This window comes from Oncorhynchus keta, chromosome 23 (genome assembly GCF_023373465.1).
Source record: "Oncorhynchus keta strain PuntledgeMale-10-30-2019 chromosome 23, Oket_V2, whole genome shotgun sequence".
NCBI lineage: Eukaryota > Metazoa > Chordata > Actinopteri > Salmoniformes > Salmonidae > Oncorhynchus > Oncorhynchus keta.
This window is the reverse complement of record NC_068443.1, coordinates 1,623,367-1,636,121: the sequence shown is the minus strand read 5'-3', so window position 1 is coordinate 1,636,121 and position 12,755 is coordinate 1,623,367. Positions and strand designations below refer to the sequence as shown.

The following is a 12,755-nucleotide window of genomic DNA, read 5'->3' as shown; positions in this document are numbered from 1 at the left end:
GGGTCTATAAACATATACCAGACAGACAGGTCTATAGACATACCAGACAGACAGGAGGGTCTATAGACATATACCAGACAGACAGACAGACAGACAGGTCTATAGACATATTCCAGACAGACAGGGGGTCTATAGACATATACCAGACAGACAGGTCTATAGACATACCAGACAGACAGGAGGGTCTATAGACATATACCAGACAGACAGGGGGTCTATAGACATATTCCAGACAGACAGGGGGTCTATAGACATATACCAGACAGACAGGGGGGTCTATAGACATATACCAGACAGACAGGTCTATAGACATACCAGACAGACAGGGGGGTCTATAGACATATTCCAGACAGACAGGTCTATAGACATATACCAGACAGACAGACGGGTCTATAGACATATACCAGACAGACAGACAGGTCTATAGACATATACCAGACAGACAGACAGGTCTATAGACATATACCAGACAGACAGACGGGTCTATAGACATATACCAGACAGACAGACGGGTCTATAGACATATACCAGACAGACAGACAGGTCTATAGACATATACCAGACAGACAGACGGGTCTATAGACATATACCAGACAGACAGACGGGTCTATAGACATATACCAGACAGACAGACAGGTCTATAGACATATACCAGACAGACAGACAGGTCTATAGACATATACCAGACAGACAGGTCTATAGACATATACCAGACAGACAGACAGGTCTATAGACATATACCAGACAGACAGACAGGTCTATAGACATATACCAGACAGACAGACAGACAGAGACAGACAGACAGGTCTATAGACATATACCAGACAGACAGACAGACAGACAGACAGACAGACAGACAGGTCTATAGACATATACCAGACAGACAGACAGACAGACAGACAGACAGACAGACAGGTCTATAGACATATACCAGACAGACAGACAGACAGCCAGACAGGTCTATAGACATATACCAGACAGACAGCCAGACAGGTCTATAGACATATACCAGACAGACAGACAGGTCTATAGACATATACCAGACAGACAGACAGGTCTATAGACATATACCAGACAGACAGACAGGTCTATAGACATATACCAGACAGACAGACAGGTCTATAGACATATACCAGACAGACAGACATGTCTATAGACATATACCAGACAGACAGACAGGTCTATAGACATATACCAGACAGACAGACAGACAGACAGACAGACAGGTCTATAGACATATACCAGACAGACAGACAGACAGACAGCCAGACAGGTCTATAGACATACACCAGACAGACAGCCAGACAGGTCTATAGACATATACCAGACAGACAGACAGGTCTATAGACATATACCAGACAGACAGACAGGTCTATAGACATATACCAGACAGACAGACAGGTCTATAGACATATACCAGACAGACAGACAGGTCTATAGACATATACCAGGCAGACAGACAGGTCTATAGACATATACCAGACAGACAGACAGACAGACAGGTCTATAGACATATACCAGACAGACAGACAGGTCTATAGACATATACCAGACAGACAGACAGACAGACAGACAGACAGACAGACAGACAGACAGACAGACAGACAGACAGACAGACAGACAGACAGGTCTATAGACATATACCAGACAGACAGACAGACAGACAGACAGACAGACAGACAGGTCTATAGACATATACCAGACAGACAGACAGACAGACAGACAGACAGACAGACAGACAGACAGACAGACAGACAGGTCTATAGACATATACCAGACAGTCTGTCTGTACAGTTAGACAGAATATAGTGCAGTCTGAAGGCACATTGGACTTACAGACAGAACACAGACAGCTTTCATGGTGCTAAATTAACGTGGTGAATTTGAATTTTCTATAACAAGAGACAAAAAAAAGGATCTATGACAACCTTTATAGGGGAAAGATAAAAGGTTATATATATATATATTATATAAGTTCAATAACTCAAACAGGATTGTTTTGAAATCCAATCGTGCTGCAACACATTGATAATAATGTTGCCTGTATTATATGTAACAAATAATAATTTCTTAGCTGTGATGACCTCAAATAAGTTGTGTTTTCATCATTTCAATATATTGTAGTTGCCTACAGGAAAACATCTGTCCTACGTTGACATGCATTATTTTTCTAACAGGAGTGGTTTGACTAACGTTAGTCATTTTTGTCACAACGGACAGAGGAAAATACCGTTGATGAAAACCACAAGTTAGAAATTATGTTAATGACACTGAAAACCCACGTGACAGTCATTTCGTTAATTTCACTGAAAACCACAAGTTAGGGTCATTTCGTTAATTTCACTGCACTAACAGTAGATTTAACCTACCTTTCTCTACCTCGGCACAAAAACGCTCCATAAAACCGCTACTTAACGTTTTCCTCGCACACACACAACACCGATTCATCAAGTAGGATACGCCACAAGAGTCAAAACGAGATGATTCATATTTACCGTTACAATGGTTCGAATCCTTCCGTTTGATTGACGGCTGTACCCCCTTTAAATCCAACACCGCCGCTTTCCTCACAAGGTCCAGGATGAAACTATGCCGTCTATAATAACCGTGCAGTCGGAGGGCGTCAGTTTCTCAGCCACAACGCCGCAGACAGTCGGGCGCCTTACAGATACAGCGTCCTTTTTAACATGATCCACGAACTAAGCAGTTAGTTGGACTGGAGACGGCTGGCTGGACCAGTAGCTTAGGCAGAACGAAGAGACACAAATCAGTGAGGCGTGGCGGGGCTGGGCAGCTCTTCAAGATAACAGAAGCCAGCCACTCAGGGGTCAGGAGGAGGAGAAATATAGACTCCCCTTACGATACCGTTAAAAACCCGATGCATAAAGGTGAATGTGTTCAAAACACTCCTGTCTTGTTTCACAATATTGTCAAGTCAGAGTCCAGATACTATGGGCAACGTTGAATTTATAAAATAATCATTCCCCAATGTCCTCACTGACTTCTAATGTATAGAAACTGAACCACTGAGTCAAATCTTAACCATTGTCAAGCCTGACACAAACCTTTCCCACAGCCATAAAACTCCCCATTCGGCAGCTATTTGTTGTTGTAGTCATCATAGTGAGCAGGTCCAGCCTACGGTGCTCTTTAGGTGTGAAAGGGACCAGAAGCCATCAAGTAGCGGTATAGGCTATGACGGCCAAAACCGGACAACGCGAGGCCAATTATGCACAGCCCTATGGGACTCCCAATCACAGCCGGTTGTGATACAACCTGGATTCGAACCAGGGTTTCTATTGTAGGGGAAGGTAGGCAATCTAACAACTCAGTATGTGAAAGATGCATCCAGGAGCACAACATCTGGTTGAACCCACTATAACAGCAATGTCTGGTTGAACCCACTATAACAGCAATGTCTGGTTGAACCCACTATAACAGCAGCGTCTGGTTGAACCCACTATAACAGCAATGTCTGGTTGAACCCACTATAACAGCAACGTCTGGTTTAACCCACTATAACAGCGACGTCTGGTTGAACCCACTATAACAGCGACGTCTGGTTGAACCCACTATAACAGCAACGTCTGGTTGAACCCACTATAACAGCAGCGTCTGGTTGAACCCACTATAACAGCAATGTCTGGTTGAACCCACTATAACAGCAACGTCTGGTTGAACCCACTATAACAGCAGCGTCTGGTTGAACCCACTATAACAGCAACGTCTGGTTGAACCCACTATAACAGCAACGTCTGGTTGAACCCACTATAACAGCAACGTCTGGTTGAACCCACTATAACAGCAACGTCTGGTTGAACCCACTATAACAGCAACGTCTGGTTGAACCCACTATAACAGCAACGTCTGGTTGAACCCACTATAACAGCGACGTCTGGTTGAACCCACTATAACAGCGACGTCTGGTTGAACCCACTATAACAGCAGCGTCTGGTTGAACCCACTATAACAGCAGCGTCTGGTTGAACCCACTATAACAGCAGCGTCTGGTTGAACCCACTATAACAGCAGCGTCTGGTTGAACCCACTATAACAGCAACGTCTGGTTGAACCCACTATAACAGCAACGTCTGGTTGAACCCACTATAACAGCAACGTCTGGTTGAACCCACTTATAACAGCAACGTCTGGTTGAACCCACTATAACAGCAACGTCTGGTTGAACCCACTTATAACAGCAACGTCTGGTTGAACCCACTATAACAGCAACGTCTGGTTGAACCCACTATAACAGCAGCGTCTGGTTGAACCCACTATAACAGCAACGTCTGGTTGAACCCACTATAACAGCAACAGGAGTACAATACCAGGGGCAGGCTACCCACCACTGCGACCTGTACGCTCTCGTTGGTTGGCCCTCGCTTCATACTCGTCGCCAAACCCACTGGCTCCATGTCATCTACAAGACCCTGCTAGGTATAGTCCCCCCTTATCTCACCTCGCTGGTCACCATAGCATCTCCCACCTGTAGCACGCGCTCCAGCAGGTATATCTCTCTGGTCACCCCCAAAGCCAATTCCTCCTTTGGCCGCCTCTCCTTCCAGTTCTCTGCTGCCAATGACTGGAACGAACTACAAAAATCTCTGAAACTGGAAACACTTATCTCCCTCACTAGCTTTAAGCACCAGCTGTCAGAGCAGCTCACAGATTACTGCACCTGTACATAGCCCATCTATAATTTAGCCCAAACAACTACCTCTCCCCCTACTGTATTTATTTATTTAGCTCCTTTGCACCCCATTATTTCTATCTCTACTTTGCACATTCTTCCATTGCAAATCTACCATTCCAGTGTTTTACTTGCTGTATTGTATTTACTTTACCACCATGGTCTTTTTTTTTGCCTTTACCTCCCTTCTCTCACCTCATTTGCTCACATTGTATATAGATAGACTTGTTTATACTGTATCATTGACTGTATGTTTAAATAAAATAAAAAAGCTTCCTGCCATCCAGGACCAGGCGGTGTCAGAGGAAGGCCCTAAAGGACCAGGCGGTGTCAGAGGAAGGCCCTAAAGGACCAGGCGGTGTCAGAGGAAGGCCCTAAAGGAGGAAGGCGGTGTCAGAGGAAGGCCCTAAAGGAGGAAGGCGGTGTCAGAGGAAGGCCCTAAAGGAGGAAGGCGGTGTCAGAGGAAGGCCCTAAAGGAGGAAGGCGGTGTCAGAGGAAGGCCCTAAAGGAGGAAGGCGGTGTCAGAGGAAGGCCCTAAAGGAGGAAGGCGGTGTCAGAGGAAGGCCCTAAAGGAGGAAGGCGGTGTCAGAGGAAGGCCCTAAAGGAGGAAGGCGGTGTCAGAGGAAGGCCCTAAAGGAGGAAGGCAGTGTCAGAGGAAGGCCCTAAAGGTGGAAGGCGGTGTCAGAGGAAAGCCCCCCCACCCACCCTACACTGCTACGAGTCTCTGTTAGTATCTATGCATAGCCACATGAACAACCCTAAGTGCATGCACATACTATCTCAATTACCACAACTAACCAGTGCCCCCGCACATGGACTCTGTACCGGTACCCCCTGTATATAGCCTCCACATTGACTCTGTACCGGTACCCCCTGTATATAGCCTCCACATTGACTCTGTACCGGTACCCCCTGTATATAGTCTCCACATTGACTCTGTACCGGTACCCCTGTATATAGCCTCCACATGGACTCTCTGTACCGTATATAGTACCCCCTGTACAGTATAGCCTCCACATTGACTCTGTACCGGTACCCCCTATATATAGCCTCCACATTGACTCTGTACCGTAACACCCTGTATATAGCCTCCAAATGGACTCTGTACCGGTACACCCTGTATATAGCCTCCACATTGTCTCTGTACCGGTACCCCCTGTATATAGCCTCCACATTGACTCTGTACTGTAATACCATAGGTGGTGGAAAGAGATATCCCTCTAGTGGTGTGGGGGCTGTGCTTTGGCAAAGTGGGTTGCGTTATATCCTGCCTGTTTGGCCCTGTCCGGGGGTATCATCGGATGGGGCCACAGTGTCTCCTGACCCCTCCTGTCTCAGCCTCCAGTATTTATGCTGCAGTCGTTTATGTGTCGGGAGGCTAGGGTCAGTTTGTTATATCTGGAGTATTTCTCCTGTCTTATCCAGTGTCCTGTGTGAATTTAAGTTTGCTCTCTCTAATTCTCTCTTGCTTTCTCTCTGAGGACCTGAGCCCTAGGACCATGCCTCAGGACTACCTGGCCTGATGACTCCTTGTTGTCCCAAGTCTACCTGACCGTGCTGCTACTCCAGTTTCAACTGTTCTGCCTGAGGCTATGGAACCCTGACCTGTTCACTGTGGTTATTATTTGACCATGCTGGTCATTTATGAACATTTGAACATCTTGGCCATGTTCTGTTATTATCTCCACCCGGCACAGCCAGAAGAGGACTGGCCACCCCTCATAGCCTGGTTCCTCTCGAGGTTTCTTCCTAGGTTTTGGCCTTTCTAGGGAGTTTTTCCTAGCCACTGTGCTTCTACACCTGCATTGCTTGCTGTTTGGGGTTTTAGGCTGGGTTTCTGTACAGCACTTTGAGATATCAGCTGATGTACGAAGGGCTATATAAATACATTGTTTGGTCTACTACACCTGTTGTATTCAGCATTTCACTGAATGGTATTTTCTACTACACCTGGTTGTATTCAGCATTTCACTGTATGGTCTACACCTGTTGTATTCAGCATTTCACTGTAAGGTCTACTACACCTGTTGTATTCAGCATTTCACTGTGAGGTCTACTACACCTGTTGTATTCAGCATTTCACTGTGAGGTCTACTACACCTGTTGTATTCAGCATTTCACTGTAAGGTCTACTACACCTGTTGTATTCAGCATTTCACTGTGAGGTCTACTACACCTGTTGTATTCAGCATTTCACTGTAAGGTCTACTACACCTGTTGTATTCAGCATTTCACTGTGAGGTCTACTACACCTGTTGTATTCAGCATTTCACTGTAAGGTCTACCTACACCTGTTGTATTCAGCATTTCACTGTGAGGTCTACTACACCTGTTGTATTCAGCATTTCACTGTAAGGTCTACTACACCTGTTGTATTCATGTAACAAATACAACTTGATTTGAACAGTAGGACGTCATTAGTGGAATGATTTGTGTATGTCGCCACCTACTGGAAAGACACAGTTCTGCCATCTGCAGAGATTTTGCTCAAAAGAATAAACACTCCTTCGCTGAACACATGAAACACCAGCAGGACGACTCATCAACGTCGCTGCGTCCAAACGCCACGCCCACTAGCGTTTATTGGACGGAGATTTGAGGGTTTATTTATTCGCAAAAAGAAGCGAAAGACAAAACAGCACAGATATGTCGTAAAACAGTGTGCAGGTTGGAAGACCTAAAGGGTTGATATGACAACCACACCACATATAGTAGTACAAAAATATGAAAAAATGTGTTCAATCAGTTTAACAAATCATATTCGTTATAAAATTGTACATTACTTAGTATACAAGAAAAAAACCTGTTTGATTATGTGTGGGAGTGGGAGTGTGTAAATCAGGCTAGATGGAGGGGAATATTGGGTAGTTTGGTTCATCAGGCTGACCCCCAGTCTTCATGGATCAGATTATTGAGTAGTTTGGTTCATCAGGCTGACCCCCAGTCTTCATGGAGTAGATTACTGAGTAGTTTGTTCCTTCAGGCTGACCCCCAGTCTTCATGGAGTAGATTACTGAGTAGTTTGTTCCTTCAGGCTGACCCCCAGTCTTCATGGAGTAGATTACTGAGTAGTTTGTTCCTTCAGGCTGACCCCCAGTCTTCATGGAGTAGATTACTGAGTAGTTTGTTTCATCAGGCTGACCCCCAGTCTTCATGGAGTAGATTATTGAGTAGTTTGGTTCATCAGGCTGACCCCCAGTCTTCATAGATGAGATTACTGAGTAGTTTGGTTCATCAGGCTGACCCCCAGTCTTCATGGATCAGATTATTGAGTAGTTTGGTTCATCAGGCTGACCCCCAGTCTTCATGGAGTAGATTACTGAGTAGTTTGTTCCTTCAGGCTGACCCCCAGTCTTCATGGAAGAGATTACTGAGTAGTTTGTTCCTTCAGGCTGACCCCCAGTCTCCATGGAGTAGATTACTGAGTAGTTTGGTTCATCAGGCTGACCCCCAGTCTTCATGGAGTAGATTACTGAGTAGCTTGTTCCTTCAGGCTGACCCCCAGTCTCCATGGAGTAGATTACTGAGCAGTTTGTTCCTTCAGGCTGACCCCCAGTCTCCATGGAGTAGATTACTGAGTAGTTTGGTTCATCAGGCTGACCCCCAGTCTTCATAGATGAGATTACTGAGTAGTTTGGTTCATCAGGCTGACCCCCAGTCTTCATAGATGAGATTACTGAGTAGTTTGTTCCAGTCTCCATGGAAGAGATTACTGAGTAGTTTGGTTCATCAGGCTGACCCCCAGTCTTCATAGATGAGATTACTGAGTAGTTTGGTTCATCAGGCTGACCCCAGTCTTCATAGATGAGATTACCGAGTAGTTTGGTTCATCAGGCTGACCCCAGTCTTCATAGAAGAGATTACTGAGTAGTTTGGTTCATCAGGCTGACCCCCAATCTTCAGTCTTCATCAGGCTGAGTCTTCATGGTTCAGATTACTGAGTAGTTTGGTTCATCAGGCTGACACCCAGGCTTCATGGAAGAGATTACCCAGTTTGGTGACCCCCAGTCTTCATGAAGGAGATTACTGAGTAGTTTGGTTCATCAGGCTGACCCCCAGTCTTCATGAAGGAGATTACTGAGTAGTTTGGTTCATAAGGCTGACCCCCAGTCTCCATGGAAGAGATTGCTGAGTAGCTTGGTTCAACAATATGAAGATAAGAATGGTACCTCTGTATCTGATAGAGAATTGACCATGTGAGGTGCAGCAGTGTGAAGGTTTTCACAATGTCTCGTGTTATACAGATGGATTTCAGAATAATATATAATAATATAATAATAATAATATATGCCATTTATCAGACGCTTTTATCCAAAGCGACTTACAGTCATGTGTGCATACATTCTACGTATGGGTGGTCCCGGGGATCGAACCCACTACCCTGTCGTTACAAGCGCCATGCTCTACCAACTGAGCTACAGAAGGACCACATTAACCTGGAAGAATCCTTTGAAGGGTAAACTGCCTGGGTGGTGTAAGTATTTGTAGATGAAAGTGCATTATTGGCAAAGTGTAGCAATTAATAAAACGCTATATAGCAACGGTTTGGCAATACGACACTAAGAAAAAGGTTGAGACACATAAAAAAAAAACCCAGCAAGACATTATTTGGATTCACAACCAATAAAATTTATTCAATTATATATTACAAATATGTACATGTCATGTAACAAGTAAAATATTAAAATAGACATTTTTTTAGAACGATCGTTCAAAAGGCAATATGTTGAAAAAATAGTTTTTTTGTTGTTGTGATCTCACATCGAAACTGTAAAAGTTTAGCTTTTTTTCTCCCCTCCATCTCCTATTTCTATAGAAGAATTTTGCCACAACAAAATGAGTATTCTTTTAATGGGTGCGAGACACCACCTAAAAAGAACAACACACAGGAGGTTGAGGAACTGTACAGTGACGTGTCAAAAACAGTACCCTCGTCCCTATATTAGTTTAGACCAGGGCCCGCGCATAGTTCACTAAAACTTTGAATATTTTAATATATATATTTTTTTAAACGAGTACCACTTCAGCGCTGTGGCGACACTCTAGACCCCAACGGCACCCAGACTGGTCAAATCATTGGCCTAACAAATCAGATTTTAGCCTAATAACGATGTTGAATACCTCAAGAGGAATTGTAGGCTATAGCCAGCTATGGGTACTTGGGTAATTAGCTGTTTTTCTTTCACTAGCTAACTAGAAATACATTTTAAAAAATGTACAAATCAGGGCTTTCTGACAAGGTGGGACTGATGTAGGGACTAAGGTTGGGGTGGTGTGGTGGTGGTGGGGGTCAGTCAACTTCCCCCTCAGGAAATTGGAGCATTTTTGAAAAACCTGTAACTGTCATCTCCTGAAACCTGGTCTTAAATTATAATCAAACAAGAAGTCTTGTGTTTGCTCTTAAATTAAATTGTGGTGGTCTCAGTAACACATTTTTCTAGGTTCAATTTAGGGGTAATGACTACCATTTTATTTGTAAATCTAATTTTCTTCTTTTCCCCAATTTCATGGTATCCAATTGGTAGTTACAGTCTCATCCCTGCAACTCTCGTACAGACTCGGGAGAGGCGAAGGTCGAGAGCTGTGCGTCCTCCGAAACACAAACCAACCAAGCCACACCGCTTCTTGACATAATGCCCACTTAACCCGGAAGCCAAACCGCACCAATGTGTCGGAGGAAACACCGTACACCTGGCGACCGCGTCAATGTGCACTGCGCCCGGTCTGCCAGAGGGGTCGCTAGAGCGCGATGGGACAAGGACATCCCTGCCCGGCCAAACCGCTCCCATAACGACGCTGGGCCAATTGTGCGCCGCCCCATGGTCCTCCTGGTGACAGCGATAGTCTGTATTTGAACCCAGAATCTCTGGTGGCACAGCCATAGAGCATTTACACTGCGCCACCCCAGTAATGACTATTCTAACAAATAACTGTCTTTATGTCCATAGTCAGTCAAATGTAAACTGGCTTCTTCATTTTGTTGTTTGTGGAGAAAATTTAGAATAATGAAATTATTGGATGCAATGTAGTCGTTAACATAATGCCTGCTAAAGTTTAACAGTCTGACATAACTTTCTAAGAAGGAAGGTATCAGCAGCTCTCTGCCATGTCTGTTTCCATCCACACGGCGACGCGCACTGAACTTCAGCAACACGGTTCCTTTTTCTCGTTAATGCCGACCTACTACCACGACGGAAATCAAAATGTGCAGGCAAGAAAGTTCTCGCTTAGTTGACTAAACGCTGTAGCTAACTACCTTCGCCGTAGTGACCCCTTAGCGAAGGAGCTAACTACATTCGCCGTAGTGACCCCTTAGCGAAGGAGCTAACTACATTCGCCGTAGTGACCCCTTAGCGAAGGAGCAAACTACCTAAAGAAAACACTCATTCTGCAAACTAGAAGACTGTTCATATGTATTTTAAGGTTGTTTTTCATAGCAGAGTACTTTGACTATGTTACGCAAACTGCACGCAGGTTGGCAGATCTGCAATACTTTTTGACAAGAGCCTGCATAGGGCCCTGGTCAAAAGTAGCGCACTATATAGGGAATAGGGTCCCGTTTGGGGTCTAAAATAGCGCACTATATAGGGAATAGGGTCCCATTTTGCGTCAAAAGTAGCGCACTATATAGGGAATAGGGTCCCGTTTCAGACAAACTTTGTTTGTTGAAAGGACAGAACAAAACAAAAGGGAAAGAGCTGAGTGACTTCAGTGAAACCTCCATCACAACAGTCCACGGTAGAGCTGAGTGACTCCATCACAACAGTCCACGGTAGAGCTGAGTGACTCCATCACAACAGTCCACGGTAGAGCTGAGTGACTTCAGTTAAACAGTCCACGGTAGAGCTGAGTGACTCCATCACAACAGTCCACGGTAGAGCTGAGTGACTCCAGTTAAACAGTCCACGGTAGAGCTGAGTGACTCCATCACAACAGTCCACGGTAGAGCTGAGTGACTCCAGTTACAACAGTCCACGGTAGAGCTGAGTGACTCCATCAGTTACAGTCCACGGTAGAGCTGAGTGACTCCATCACAACAGTCCACGGTAGAGCTGAGTGACTCCAGTTAAACAGTCCACGGTAGAGCTGAGTGACTCCATCACAACAGTCCACGGTAGAGCTGAGTGACTCCATCACAACAGTCCACGGTAGAGCTGAGTGACTCCATCACAACAGTCCACGGTAGAGCTGAGTGACTCCATCACAACAGTCCACGGTAGAGCTGAGTGACTCCATCACAACAGTCCACGGTAGAGCTGAGTGACTCCATCACAACAGTCCACGGTAGAGCTGAGTGACTCCATCACAACAGTCCACGGTAAGAGCTGAGTGACTCCATCACAACAGTCCACGGTAGAGCTGAGTGACTCCATCACAACAGTCCACGGTAGAGCTGAGTGACTCCATCACAACAGTCCACGGTAGAGCTGAGTGACTCCATCACAACAGTCCACGGTAGAGCTGAGTGACTCCATCACAACAGTCCACGGTAGAGCTGAGTGACTCCATCACAACAGTCCACGGTAGAGCTGAGTGACTCCATCACAACAGTCCACGGTAGAGCTGAGTGACTCCATCACAACAGTCCACGGTAGAGCTGAGGGACTCCATCACAACAGTCCACGGTAGAGCTTCTTCTGGGACCAGGAAATAAGAGCTACAAAGGGCAACAGCATCCAAATCACCAGTCAGAGAAATACCACGTTGTTGTCGGTGCGTGGATCCAAATGGGAATAAAAACAAACATGATAGAACCAAAAGGAACAACAGAATCTGACCCCGACATTCTCAAAGAGTTACGCCAACAACATTGATTTCAACAACAGTAACAACAACAAGGACCTTGACAGAGAGAAAGAGCACACGGACTCAATAAACATTTTTAAAAATAAAACTTTTGGTCCATTAAAAACAGACGAAAAACTTCTAAAAAGAAAAAAAAAAAAAGTTTTACAATCAAAATATTTATTAGTTATTTTTTTTCTGTACAAGTTTCAAACCATCATTACATGGGTTATTTACAAATGCACAATCTGTCTGTAGAAAATAAGTTAAAAAAGCAAAG

At 44.8% G+C, this 12,755-nt stretch overlaps 2 protein-coding genes across 5 annotated transcripts in view; both read right to left on the bottom strand.

Annotated features, from left to right (window-relative positions):
* The window catches only part of LOC127910868 (twisted gastrulation protein homolog 1-A-like), a 74,517-nt gene extending 71,716 nt beyond the window's left edge, over positions 1-2,801 (bottom strand). Inside the window, exon 1 of the mRNA XM_052475940.1 lies at positions 2,496-2,801. The gene's annotated coding sequence lies outside the window, so the exon portion shown is untranslated. The remainder of the gene's footprint in view (positions 1-2,495) is intronic.
* An 8,867-nt stretch (positions 2,802-11,668) lies between these two features.
* The window catches only part of ankrd12 (ankyrin repeat domain 12), a 73,511-nt gene continuing 72,424 nt past the window's right edge, over positions 11,669-12,755 (bottom strand). For all 4 annotated transcript variants that reach the window (XM_052475932.1, XM_052475931.1, XM_052475933.1 and 1 more), the window contains one exon: positions 11,669-12,755. This exon is cut by the window's right edge and continues 1,400 nt beyond it. The gene's annotated coding sequence lies outside the window, so the exon portion shown is untranslated.